The sequence below is a fragment of the Dipodomys ordii genome, unplaced genomic scaffold (assembly GCF_000151885.1).
Source record: "Dipodomys ordii isolate 6190 unplaced genomic scaffold, Dord_2.0 Scaffold59, whole genome shotgun sequence".
In the NCBI taxonomy this organism is placed as follows: domain Eukaryota; kingdom Metazoa; phylum Chordata; class Mammalia; order Rodentia; family Heteromyidae; genus Dipodomys; species Dipodomys ordii.
Window position 1 is genome coordinate 7325729 of NW_012267275.1, and position 14211 is coordinate 7339939.

The window sequence follows — 14211 nt, forward strand, 5'->3', positions numbered from 1 at the left end:
TGTGGCTCAAGTGGTAGAGCACTAGCCTTGAGCTGAAGAGCTGAGGGACAGCGCCCAGGCCCAGAGTTCAAGCCCCACGACCGGACCCCAAAAAAGAAAAAGAAAAAAGAAATATAAAAAGTCCCAGACATATACTAGTTACTGTAAATATGGGAAACCATGGGACCTATGTTTCCTTGGGCCTAGGCGGGGGTGGGGTGGAGGTGGGGGTCTTAGCTGAGGAGGTGGGAAGGGATGGTAGGGGAAAAACAAAGGAGGAGGCAACAATGCTGGATAAGAAATGTACTCATTACCTTGCTCATGTAACTGTAACCCCTTTGTACAGTATTTCACAATAAAAAACGTATTTAAAAAAAAAAAAGAAATACAGGGCTGAGAAGGTGGCTCAGTGGTAGAGTGCTTGCCTTGCATGCATGAGGCCCTGGGTTCGATTCCTCAGCACCCCATAAGCAAAAAGAAAAAAGCCGGAAGTGGAGCTTTGGCTCAAGTGGTAGAGTGCTAGCCTTGACCTGAAGAACTGAGGGACAGGCCCAGGCCCAGAGTTCAACCCCCACAATCGGACCCCCCCTCAAAAAAAAAGTAATACTAAAGGTCCCAGACATATACTAGTTACTGCAAATATGGGAAACCATGGGACCTATGTTTCTTTGGGCCTAGGCGGGGGTGGGGTGGGGTGGGGGGTCTTAGCTAAGGAGGTGGGAAGGAATGGTAGGGGAAAAACAAAGGAGGAGGCAACAATGCTGGATAAGAAATGTACTCATTACCTTGCTAATGTAACTGTAACCCCTCTGTACAGTATTTCACAATAAAAACATAATTAAAAAAAGAATAAATACAAAAGGACCATCATATCAACAGTTCCCAGGTCAAGAACTACATAATTATCTCAATTGATGTAGAAAAGGCTTTTGAAAAAATAAAACATGCATTCATGTTAAAAGCTCTGGAGAAAATATGAATAGAAAGAATATTCCTTAAAACAATAAAAACCCTATACCACAGACCAATAGCCAATATTATACTTAAGGGGGAAAAACTGTAACCAATTCTCCTAAAAACGGGAGCAAGGCAACAATGTCCATTCTCTCCACTCCTCTTCAATATAATTTTGGAATCCTTAGCCAGAACAATAAGGTAAAAAAATACATTAAAGGCATTTGCATAGGGAAGGAAGAAATTAAACTATCCCTCTTTGCAGGTGACATGATATTATACCTTAACGATCCCAAAAACTCCATCCCCAAACTTTTAGCACTTATAAACCACTTCGGCAAAGTAGGAGGATACAAAATTAACCCACAAAAATCAGTTGCCTTTCTGTACAGCAACAACATACAAGCAGAAAGGAAAATCAAGGAAACAACCTCATTCACAATAACCTCAAAAAATAGGAGTTAACCTCATCAAAGATGTAAAGCAACTATTTAATGAAAACTATAAAAACCTAAAGAAAGAAATCATAGAGGACACTAGGAAATGGAAAGATCTTTCATGTTCTTGGATAGGCAGAATTAATATAGTGAAAATGGCCATACTGCCAAAATTGATATACAAATTCAATGTCATTCCCATTAATCCCAATGATGTACTTTACTGAAATAGAGAAAACAATCCAAAATTTCATATGGAACAATAAAAGACCTAGAATACTCAAAGCAATTCTAGGCAAAAGAAACAACAATGGAGGGATCAGAATACCAGATTTCAAACTCTACTATAGAGCCATAATAACAAAGACAGCTTGGTATTGGCATAAAAAGAGACACAAAGACCAATAGAATAGATTAGAAGATCCAGAAATAAAACCACATACTTACAGTCAGCTGATATTTGACAAAGGAACCAAAGATGTACAGTGGAAGAAGCATAGCCTCTTCAACTATTAGTGCTGGGAAAACTGGGCAGCCACATGCAGAAAATTAAAAGTAGATCCCAGCCTGTCACCATGCATCAACATCAACTCAAAATGGATTAAAGATCTTAACATTAAACCTGAAATTTTGAAACTACTGCAGAAAAGAGTAGGAGAGATACTAGAACTCATAGGCACCCTATGACAGGAACTTCCTGAACAGAATCTCAGGGTCACAACAAATGGGAGAGAGACTCCATGAATGGGACTACCTTAAAATAAAAAAGTTTCTTCACAGCTAAAGACATAGCTCCAAACTAGAAAGACAACCAACCAATTGGGAAAAGATATTTACTGACAATATATCAGACAAAGGCCTAATATCCATTATATATAGGGAACTCAAGAAACTAATCCCTCCCAAACCTAACAAACCAATTACTAAATAGGCAAGGGAACTAAAGAGAGACTTCTCAGAAGAAGAGATAAAAATGGCAAAGAAACAAATGAGAAAATGTTCATCATCCCTGGCTGTAAAGGACATGCAAATAAAACAACCCTGAGATTCCACCTTACCCCAGCCCACATCCTAAATTCAACCAATGACAAATGCTGGTAGGGATGCAGAGAAAGAGGAATCTTATTGCACTGAAGGTGGGAATGTACACTAATACAAACACTTTGGAAAGCAGTCTGGAGGTAACTCAAAAAGCTAAATATAGACCTCCCCTATGACCCAGCCATACCACTCCTAGGTATCTACCCTGAGCAACAGGAACCAGGATATGAAAATACATGTACCTTCATGTTCATTGCAGCACTGTTCACAATAGCCAAGCTATGGAAACAATCCAGATGACCACTAAGGATGATCCACAAATTGTGGTACCTATATGCAATGGAATACCATGGAGCCATTAGAAAGGACAAAATAATGGCATTCATGGGGAAATGGATGGAACTAGAAAAAAAAATCATTTTGACTGAGGTAAGCCAAGAGCAAAGAGACAAATGGCACACGGACTCCCTGGTATTGTATGTTAAATCAAAATTCAAGGGGATATGACAAAGTAAACAGGACTCAAGAACAAAGACCTCCCTCATCTTGTTGTATCATTACTAAATGACCCCATGTTGTTGACCACCTATATGTGTGTGTATATATACACACACACACACACACACATATATATATATAAATGTGCACATCTGAGGGAAGCTAGGAGGAGGAAACAGATCCAAAGGGAAACAGGAAAATATACAACAGAGGGGCCCATCAGCTGCACTGCACATTGATGAAAACATTGATGAAATTCAAGGGCAGCAATGGGAGGGAGGGAATGAGAGGGAAAGAGGAAACAGCTCACACTAAGCAAAAGGAAAGAAATGTACATACTACCCAATGTGGAGGAAATAGTTGTATTGTCAAAGCTCATAGAATTCACAAACTTTATAGACCACGAAAATGACAATTTGCCTCATGGAGGTTAAAATGTGTTTGTGACTTTAACTATCACTATCTCACAATACTGTAAATGTTGGGAATTTATGTAACCAATCAAAAAATAAAAAATATGTAGTGGGACAAATTATGCATGATTCTTAATACTCACCAAGCATCTCTCTCTCTCTCTCTCTCTCTCTCTCTCTCTCTCTTTCTCTCTCTCAACATACATACTAAAATCCAAAATATGGAAACAAAGGACTTTTCTTTCTTTTTTTAAATAAGTTTTTTATTGTGAAAATACTGTACAGAGGGGTTACAGTTACATGAGCAAGGTAATGAGTACATTTCTTAGCAAGCATTGTTGCCTCCTCTCTGTTTTACCCCTACCATCCCTTCCCTCCCACTTCCACAACTATACTCCCCCTGCCCTGCCTAAATTGTAAAGTTCGATGTTCAACAGTTTGTTGTTTTTTGTTTTGTCTTGTTTTTGATGACTCTCTATTCTTTGCCTTGTCTATGGTATATTCATTTGCACATCTGAGGGAAGGTGAGGGGGAGGGCACAGAATCAGTGAAAAACAGGTGAAAATTGCAGCACTAGAGCTCACTGGCTGCACTGGACATAGATGAAAGTGAACCATGAAAGTTGTGGGTAGAGATGGGAGAAAGGGAATGGCTGAGATATGCCAAAGGAAGGAAATGTACTTATTACTTGATAAATACAAAAGTAACCATGCTGTATACCACCTCTAAAACAACAATAAAGCAATTAAAAATTAAAAACAAAAGAAATACAAAAGGACTCAATAGAATAAAATGGTTTAGCTTAGAAGAAAGATGGTGAAAGATACAATGAAGTAAAAGAATGAAGAATTACAGTAATAAATTAACATAAATAGACATTCCAACTACTTATGCAGAACTGACAAGTTAGTGTTTTTAAGCTATTATCCAATGATTGTGAAATCATTGACATTAAGTTATTTTTTTCTAGTATCACTGCTTAAGCAAGGTAAGTCGTGACATTCGATCAAATAGTATCAGTGATCAATTACAGCTGTTAGTTATTACATCCTCAGAATCATGACATTGTGCCATAGACAGATTCACCTGTTATCCAGTCTGGACATTTTTCTTCTATGAAAAACTTGCGCAGATAGGTTACTTGTCACTTCACACAAAAAGTTGTGCTACTTTTATGACACATTTTAAAAATAATGGTTGTATATTGTATATTGTGGGATAGTATATTGTACATTGTTGGCTAAATGTTAGGGAGGATATGGAAAGTTGTGGAGTTCTGTTATTCTGATATTCTGTGATCAGTCAACAGATAACTAGTCAAGACTCAAAGTAATTGTGTATATAAAAAGCTAATCAAATCCTGGCATTGGTGACTCATGGCTGTAATCCTAGCTACTCAGGAGACTGAGATCTGAGGACTGAGGTTCAAAGACAGCCTGGGCAGGAAAGTCCAAGAGACTCTTATCTCCAAACCACCACCAGAAAAACCTGAAGTGGCACTGTGGCTCAAGTGGAAGGTCACTAGCCTTGAGCTGAAGAGCTGAGGGACAGCGCCCAGGCCCAGAGTTCAAGCCTCACAACTGACAAAAACAAAAAACAAAAACAGAAACAAAACAAAAACAAAAACTAACCTAAATTAAAACAATAAAATATAAAGAGAATAAAAATTTTTATCCAGTATCACTTGCAATAAACTTGGATTTGACTCTTGTATACAGTATTATTATGATTTTCCTGTGTAGGCATATTCTAAAGTCATATTCTTTCTGTCTCTCTCTCTCATCCATTTACCTATCACCTTCTGGATTTTTAAAAATAACCTATTTTTTATCCACCTATCCATCCATTTATCATCTATCTATCTTTGTATTTTCTATATATCCCTATGTATCTATTATATTTAATGAATCAGACAATACAAACTAAAATATGTTACTGCCATAATTTTTTTCCTTATTTCTGTCTTTACACATCATAACTATTGATGTTAGAAGTGAAGAATCAGTCAAGCAAATATTTGGAATTGTTCTTATATTAATTAAATAAAAACGATATTGCATAAAATTAAGCCTCCCTATACTTAACAATATGAGATATGAACGCTTTTCAAAAAGGTGAATTCTTCCTCAAGAAGAAAAGGAGAGTACTTGAAACACAATTACACATGCAAGTTATTTTTATACACTTTATGACCTGTGTTTACTCTACTGTTGAGAAATCTGATAGAGGAAAATCATAGTTTCTTGCAGTCTTAACAAAGTAAAAGCTAGAGTTTTCAAACTTTCAATTTCTTTGAAGAAATAAGTCTGAGAGATCATTGTAAAATAGTATTTCCTCTCATTCTACGATTAGCTTACTTCATCAAGCAGATAGTAAATGGTTGATCTATATGAATTATACTAGTCAAATATTTGCTAGTTTCCAGCCAAATGATGATTTGCCATCACATGGCCTTCATCACATTTTATGAGCTACTGTTACCAGAAAAGATTATAGGTCCAAAAGAATAAATGTCCAACTTGTGTCAAGAGACTTTTATTTTCCTATGTTGGTCAAACTTCTTTCTGTGCAACCATAACTGTATATATTAAGAAATGGACCACCTATCTGTATCTTGAGGTATACAAATATAAAAATGCATTGATCATAATATGTTTAATGGAACAAGAGATTCAGGTCTTCTTGCAAGAATACATTCTAACAAAATATGCATTGATCATAATATGTTTAATGGAACAAGAGATTCAGGTCTTCTTGCAAGAATACATTCTAACACATAGTAAAGATGATAAGATTTCATTCCTTTATATCTGACCCATGTCATAGAAAAGGTCATGCTGAAATTCCAATTGATACTGAATAAAGATTTTTATCTGAAACTACTGCTTTGACTTAGAAATATATAGATCAACTTGGACACAAGACTTTGTTGAATCTGATTCTTGGGAAGTTACTCCAATAACAAGTTCCCTCACCAACCAGACAAGACAGGTCATTCTTCTTCAAAAACTTGTATCTCATCAAAAAAAGAAAGAAAGAAAAAGAAAAAGGAAGCCAGGTGTCAGTGGCTCACACCTGCAACCCTAGCTACTCAGGAGATTGAAATCTGAGGATGGAAGTCAAAGCCAGACTGGGCAGAAAATCCATAAGATGCTTATCTTTAGAAGTGGCACTGTGACAAATGGTAGAGTGCTTTGAGCAAAAGAAGCTCAGGGGCAGCAATTCAGGCCTTGAGTTCAAGCCCAGGACTGGCAAAAAAAAAAAAAGAAAATACAAACACACACTGGCATACAAACAGCCAGGCCAATCATATCTACAACCACAAAAAAATTACACAATACATCTCAAGAAAAGTAAGAAATTTAAAATATTCTATTTTTTTACTAAAAAGTTGAGATAATTCTAATATTTTGGTATGGATAGCAAAGTAGCTCAAAGAAGAATGAGACTGTTGAATTGTAAAGCAAATATTCTAAAGTAAATATGGATAACAAAGGATTTCAAGAAAGATGTTTTTATTAGATTTTAAAGCAAATATCTAAGCCCTGTTAGGATATTGGAAGTCTGGATTTATGCTGTCTTTGGAGACCCTGTGACCATAATGAAGTGATTTATTGGTTGTTGTTAATGAACTATATTAGAATTGTGGGATTGAAGGATTACCACAAGCATCAGGCTATTAAGCAAAAGCACAATACAACTGTCAAAATAGAAAATAAGTATTCTAGAGAAAATATAAAACTTCTAAAATAACTTAAAACTTTACAGGCTAAACGTTTTCTTTTGCTAACTCAAACTATGGTATCTGTCATTTTTGTACTGTATTTAAATCAGTCACGGTCATACCTTCCAACTATTCATTATAAACCATCAACTTCAAGATTAAGCCAATTTGCTTTTTACTCAAGGAAAAGTAGGTAATTCTAGACTTTGTTTTATTTCTTACATAATTTCCTTGATCTCAAAGTTCCCTATGTCCTTTAAGCTTTTAAAAAGAACTAAATTAAAGCTCATGCAAGCATTGGGAGAATGTAGTTCTTTATTTACATTGCCAGACATAGGAACAACTTCTGTGGCTAATTTGTTTGGAGAAAACTATCCTAATTAATAAAATTGAAGAAAATGAATCATATATCAATTGGCAAGAAGACAGTGCTTATTAAGAAGTTACAAAATTTTCATTCTCATCTATTCTCTTAATACTTTGCTCATTTGCTTTTTCCTATTTTGAATGACAGCTTTTAAATGATAATTGAACTTTGTCACCACTTGCTATTCAGTTGCAAACAACTGCTGGTGTCTTGTTTACTGCTTGAGTAAAAAAAAATTCTTCAGCATACAATTATTGAGAAATGCCTTTAAATATGTTTGCTATTGAGTATTATAGAATGTGCTAGGTGAGCATTCATAAATTTATAATTAAAATGATAATGCAAGAGCCTAAGGAATCACTCAATTAGCTATTACATAACAAAAATGGTTTTACTGCAGTGATGAATTCTATACAAGAGGTATTTTTTTTCTGACAACATCAGATTTCTTTGCAGGAAAATAAAAAGCAAACAAACCTGAGTTATATTCCTCTGGTACACATATTAATCAAAAAACACCTCAACTTCTAGATTTGGAAAGTAATAAAAATATACAACAGAGAAAATAACATGTCTGTGACAATTGTTTTTATGCTTTTATTAAGATGCTTTGCCTTACTTTCTATACATCTTGGTTACACCATAATACAAGCATGATCTTACAGGATTAGTTGCTATTAGTTCTTACTAAACTTAGAAAATAGCATAGGTTGGAAAAGTGCAAAGAGCTACCTAAGGTTCTAGTCCTACCATCTACAACACTCAAACACCAACCAATGGTTTTCATATTGCGAGTTAATATAGGAAGGTTCAACGTCCTTGTTTCAAATAAAATTTGAGATCATAATAACTAGTACATGTCTGGGACAAGCAGAAAAGGTCAAAAGCTATGTACATATGACCAGATAAGATGATGTTCAGCGAAATGAACCCCAAGATAGGGACACAAGTAGTTTTTATTTTTCTTTCTTGCTATTGTTTCTAATGTATTTATAATGTATCATGTGATTTATTTTGTTTCTTTGTATGTTCCTTCCCCCCAGTTTTCACTGTATTTGATGCTGGTGTCCTTCATCTTTTATATACACTTTTCTAATTTGGGGAGGGGAAGGGAAAAAAACAAAATGCTTAAATAGGTATATAGGTTGACCCATTGTAACAATGAGAGGCAAAAGACACTACGTTGAAAAATGAACTTTACAATTTAGGGAGGTGGCGGCAGGGAGTGTAGCTGTGGAGATGGGAGGAAAGGGATGGTAGGGGAAAAACAAAGGAGGAGGTAACAATGCTTGACAGGAAATGTACTCATTACCTTGCTCATGTAACTGTAACGCCCTGTACAGTATTTTTACAATAAAAAACATATTAAGAAAATTTAACGTAAGGCTGAGAATGTGGGTTAATGGAGAACACTTGTCTAGCATGCATGAAGCCCTGAGTTCTATTCCTCAGTACCACATAAACAGAAAAAGGCAGAAGTGGTGCTATGGTTCAAGTGGTAGAGTGATACCTTGAGCAAAAAAGCTCAGGGAGAGTGCCTAGGCCCCAAGTTCAAACCCCAGGACTGACAAAAAAAATATCACCAACCTGACCAATTGCTTTATGCTTTATGAACACTGGGTCTTTTAGGAATAATATAACAGACATGGTATGAGTTTAGAAAACAAGATGACTCTAAAACATACCAACTGTCACACTCAGGACCCCTTCTCTACAGTATCTCACTACATTAATAACACTAAAGCTACATAAATTTAACCATAACAAAATTGTGATGTAAGATTCATAAAGTTGTTATAACTATAATGTAACACATAGGGTTTTGTTGTTGTTGTCCTTTTGTGCTAGTCCAAAGGCTGAAGTCAGGGCTTGACCATTCTCCCTGGACCTTGTTTTTCTTCTCAAGGCTAGTGTCCTACCATTTGAGCCATACCTCCATTTCCGCATTTTGGAGTAATTGGAGGTAAGAGTCTTGTGGACTTTGCTGCCTGGGCTGGATTTGAATTTCAATCCTCAGATCTCAGCCTCCGGAGTAGTTAGGATTACAGGTGTGAGCCACTGGTGCATATGTGCCCACCTCATAATACAGGTTTTCATTGAAAATAAATTGAGTAAATGAAAAGGCAGATAAAAAGAAACAAAGATCATCTTTTTTGCCCATGCTAGGTAGTAGACCAAAATCCAGATAAGGGCTAGATTAACAGTTTACTCCATAAAAGAGAGTAAGAAGGCTTCTGCAGTAATTACAAAGAGAGCTTACATCCTCTTCTGAAGCCTGGTTACCAAATGTTTAGAAAAGGTAACAACTGGACAGGTGAGAGTTTTAAAGGAGAAGATGTGACCCTCTTTGTATAGGTATCCAAGAATTGTATGAATGCAAGACCGAATGAGTATGTGCAAGTGATTTCCTCTCATGCAGAGTGGGTTTGTTCCCATGCATCTTTCTTCATGCTCTCTTCTTTCTTTTCCTCATCTCTCCTTCCTTCAATGCATATTGCTTGCCTTCTTGCCTCCCGACATTACACAAATATTAACAAAACATATAAACATAGCAGCTAATTTCTCTAAAAACTAAAATAAAACTTTGTAAATGTATCTCTCCCACATTCTATTTAGGAAGATAAACAATAAAGCAATAAATATGTAATGCAAAACTGCAAAAGGAAACAGGGACAGATTCTGATAGCGGTAGAATATGTACAATCCAGGAAGATTTGGGCTTCAGAATTAACGGAATGTGAAGCTTGGGAGATACATTAATCAACTATTATATACTTCTAAGAAAAATGGTGCTTGGGTGGCAGGAGAAATCACCAGATTCAGAATAAACTTTGGATGCAATTTTCTCATGATTTCTAAATAAAATACTAAGGAAGGAAAAGAATCAAGACTACTTTGAGGTGATTATATTTTTCCCATGCATATTAAACCTGAAGAGAAACTTAAATATATATGTGCCCATGGGAGTATATGTAATTCTGAAACAAAATAAACCCAATAATTTATGTATGTCTGGGTTCACTAAATTTCCACACTGTAGTTGAATAAATGCTACCTAACATGTTCCTTTTTATATCACATTCTGTAGTCTGGTCTAAAATTTCTAGTTTCATATGCAGGTAATATTTATAGGATATTAGTAACTATGGAATAATCTAGCAGATTGTAGATTTACAAGAATGTGTTGGGAGAATGTGAAATGATGTTCCAAAGTCCTAAAACTACACTAAAATACCTAATAAATCTAATTTTGTTGCAATATATCCATATATCATAACTTTTGTAATTCCACATTAATCTTCTGTGGAACTATTTCCATATTATTCAAAATTTCTCAAAGTGTTTTTCCCATGCTACTTGTTTTTGTCAGTTAAGAAGGCAAATAATTTTATGTTTGAACATGTGGGTAATATATACTCATTAAGTCTGAAAACAGATAAAGACTCTATTGAGGTTGAATATGTTGAAATGTAACTGATTGAAATGAAACTGCACATTCAAGTTCTCAGATAGGAAGCTGCAAAGATAGTCCTCCTACAGAAATGTTTACTGTCAGTTGGTAAGCAATAGTGACCCCAGACCACACAGTAGAACTGAAAATCCGCCAGCCAGTACTGCTGTAAGGCAGATTCAAGTTTTAGGATAATAGAACATAAAGTTTGGTCAGGTAAATAGTGTACTAGAGAAAATTGAAGTAGACAGAATTGGAGTTGGATTATTATAGAAATGTTAAAAATATATTGCAAGATAACAATTTGAGTTTAATGATCTAAAGAGAACATATTTTGTTTTGTTCTGTTTGTCAGTCATGGGGCTTGAACACTCTTCCTAAGCTGCTTCTGCTCAAGGGTAGGGCTCTATCACTTTGAGCCACACTGGCACTTCCAGTTTTCTGGTGGTTAATTGGAGATATCTCAGGGACTTTCCAGGCTAAGCTGGCTTCAAACATGACTCTAAGATCTCAGCCTCCTGAGTAGCAAATATTACAAGTGTGAGCCACCGGTGCCCAAGTAGATAATACAGTTTTTAAGTATACAAATTAGGCACAAATATTGGGTACCAATGTCATTAAAAGCTAAGAAAGAATTATCCATATCCTTAGATTCATGATATTTTGCGGAATGAAACATGGAGTTGATTAGTAGTTATATACAGTCGCAATTACGCACACAATTCTGGGGGCAATGCTGCCAGGTGGCCCAGTGTTTGTATTTGGCTAGTGAAAGAGAGCACAGTTCTTACACGCAGAGGAAATAAAAAGAGATGAGCAGCAGGATTTCATGTAATGAGAATTGTTCTCACCAATAGACTAAAGCCCAGCAGTCTGTAAACTTGTATAGCCTAGCCAAAGACAACTGTAGGAGAGAGAGATAAGGAGCTGGGCCTGCAGATTCTAGGAATGGAATGCAGGGAAAATGAAAATAATTGACTATGATGTAATTCAAGGAGTGTCACTAGGCCCTCTTAATATAGGAAGAAGGTAGAAATCCACTTCCAAGGGGTACAATCTAATATGAAGGAATTATGTTTTTCAACTGGAAAAAATGCAGACTCCAGTTCGCAGACCTTGGGGGACAACAAAGACAGAACAGAAATTAAAATCAAAGAATGGATCTTCAACTACAGTGCCTAGCTTCTTTCATTGCCACCATGTAAAAGCAGTGTTCAATTTAGAGTCAGAAATCAAGTTGCATTTAACAGCTTGGGCAAGCCTCAAGGCCACAATTAAGAAGTGAGTCATGCTAGAAACATTGTCTTCCAGTGCCAATCACCTTTCTAAACTACCTTCTTTACATTGCAATGCCTTTCATTATATGTGTCTTTATGTGTGTGCTTTGGTCACTGCACAAACGCTAATAACTTCAAAATTCCTTTATATCCAAATGTCAGCCAGACATCAGTGTCTGAAGCTCTTCTGTTTTTATTCTCTCATTGTGAATCTTTTTTTCTTTCACTTTGCATGATTTTTTCCATGTACAGGGTTTATCTTGTATTTCAATTAGTTTAAGAGGTCAGAGTTTCAAAGACTTATTTTCAATCAATATTTAACCCTGAACTTGAGAAAAGGTAAAATAACAGGGCGTAATGTTTATACTTATCTTTGTTACTATCATTGCATTTACCTAATAATGTAGTGGTGTGATTTTTTTCAAAGCTACTACAGATTTTTTTTGAAAATCCTGTCTTAATTGTAATTGATAAATTCACAATGTATTACTTTATTTTGAACACTATTTCAAAAAAATTATTTTTTTGTCTGTCGCAGGGCCTGAACTCTGGGCCTGGGTGCTATCCCTTCGCTCTTCAGCTCAAGGCTAGCGCTCTACCACAGCACCACTTCCAGCTTTTTCTGCTTATGTCATGCTGAGGAATAGAACCCAGGGCCTCATGTACGGGGGGCAAGTACTCTACCACTTAGCCACCTTCCCAGCCCCTCAATAAGATTTTTTAAGATCTCTATTTTTACATGTATTCTAGTGTGTCTTCAGGGATTCAAATATTTGCCACTCAGTATGTTTTCCCTCTTATCATTCTCTTATAGAGACAGTTTTTATCTTTATATCATGTATCATGTTTTACATTTCAATACATATCATTCATTCAGCAATTAGTCCCCAAAGAAGTAAACTGAATCAAAACACTGATATTTGAATTAGTATTAGTGATGCAATCCACTAACAAAACAGTTCATCAAATGTCTTTGTCATCAACAAAAAACCACATAGATAACCATGTGGTTCTTTTCCCTGCTCTTCTTGATGTGATGAATTATATTAATTGATTTGCATATATTGAACCAGCTTTGCATCCCTGAAATGAATCCTGTTTGATCGTGGTGTATGATTTTTTGGATGAATTCTTGAAGTCGATTGGCCAACATTTTGTTGAGAAGTTTTTGCATCAATGTTCATCAAAGAAATGGGTCTACGGGCTGGGAAGGTGGCTCAGTGGTAGAGCGTTTGCCTTGCATGCGTGAGGCCCTGGGTTCAATTCCTCAGCACCACATAAGCAAAAAAGAAAAAAAGCTGGAAGTGGCACTGTGGCTCAAGGGGTAGAGTGCTAACCTGAGCTGAAGAGCTGAGGGACAGCGCCCAAGCCCAGAGTTCAAGCCCCACGACGGACCCCCCCAAAAAAAAGAAATGGGTCTATAGTTCTCTTTTCTTTGATGAGTCCCTGCCTGGTTTGGGGATGAGAGTTATGATGGCTTCATAGAATGAGTTTGAAAACAGAAACTGTCAGACAAGTTGATGTTAGGCCAAATGAACCCCAAGATAAGGATTCAAATGTTTTTTTTTCTTTCTTGCGATTGTTTCCAAGATATTTATAAGATGATTTCTTTGTTGTTTTGTATGTCCCTCCCCCAAGGTATAAGCCCTGCTTTCACTGTATTTAATGTTGATATAATTTGTGGAGGGGAAGGGAAAAAACAAACTGTTTAAATAGGGTTACAGTTGGACCTATTACAAGAATGAGATATACAAAACGTTATGTCGAAAAACGAACTTACAAATTTGGCAGGGTGGGGAGAATGGGGGATGGGGGGGTGGTAGTAGGGTGGATAGGAGTGGTGGGGTGGAGAGAGGAAGGGATGATATGAGGAAACAAAAGAGGAGGCAACAATGCTTGATAAGAAATGCACTCACTATCTTGCCCATGTAATTGTAACCCCTCTGTATGGTATTTTCACAATAATAAAAAACAAATCAAAAAAAACACATAGATACATTTAACTATGTGAAAAACTCAAAGTCTAAAAATTACTATCATACCATAAATACCACAAATATTGAACAATGA

The 14211-nt window shown here is 36.1% G+C and overlaps 1 protein-coding gene across 1 annotated transcript in view; it reads right to left on the bottom strand.

The window, feature by feature from the left end:
* Positions 1 to 14211, bottom strand: part of St8sia4 (ST8 alpha-N-acetyl-neuraminide alpha-2,8-sialyltransferase 4) — a 93653-nt gene that overhangs the window by 62089 nt on the left and 17353 nt on the right. The window lies entirely within an intron of this gene.